Here is a 704-nt window from a genome sequence, read left to right on the forward strand (position 1 = left end):
AGAAGACGCCTGTCTGAGTCCCACCTGACAGAGTTTCATGGATAAATACTAATCAGGATAATAAAATGGTTAAAAATGACTGATAGCTTAGGAAACAATAAGGTCTGTGAGACTAAAACCCAATCAGGACAAGCTGAGGATGCTGGAAATCAGACCAATCTCCCTCCATCTCATGATTATTTTGGGGAAAATTCCAATAGTGTCATTGTCTAAGGTCTGGGAGCAGCACCCAGTTTTCTCTCTCTCTGTTCTCTGCAGGGTGTGACGGGCAGAGGCCCCCCATCACCGCTAATTAGAGCCTTTCTTAAGGAGTGGAAACCAGGAGGAGGGCGTCAGTTCTTCCAGTGCGTTATTTAATCAACCAAAGGCTTTTGCAAGTAACCTCCAAGCCAGTTCCTGATTCCATGTGTCTGTTTCCTTCCTAGGAGAGATTTCCCATTAGGAAATACCAGGAAGTTGCCTAGGCCCCCAAGTTCCTGGGGGCCGCATAAAACTCTGTCTACATGTATGTTTAATACAACTATTTCTTATTTGTGCACATTAATTATGTGTTTTATTAAAACAGATCAGATAATATTAAGTGTGTCTCAGCCCCCCCCTTCAGTGTCCACCATATTGGATCAGTCCATTTGCTGCACATGTTCAGAAAGGTCCAAACAGACAGCAGCAAACCATTTGAAAACAAACCATGCAAAGAGCAGTGT

Source organism: Cyprinodon variegatus, unplaced genomic scaffold, assembly GCF_000732505.1.
Source record: "Cyprinodon variegatus isolate N-32 unplaced genomic scaffold, C_variegatus-1.0 Scaffold1409, whole genome shotgun sequence".
NCBI lineage: Eukaryota > Metazoa > Chordata > Actinopteri > Cyprinodontiformes > Cyprinodontidae > Cyprinodon > Cyprinodon variegatus.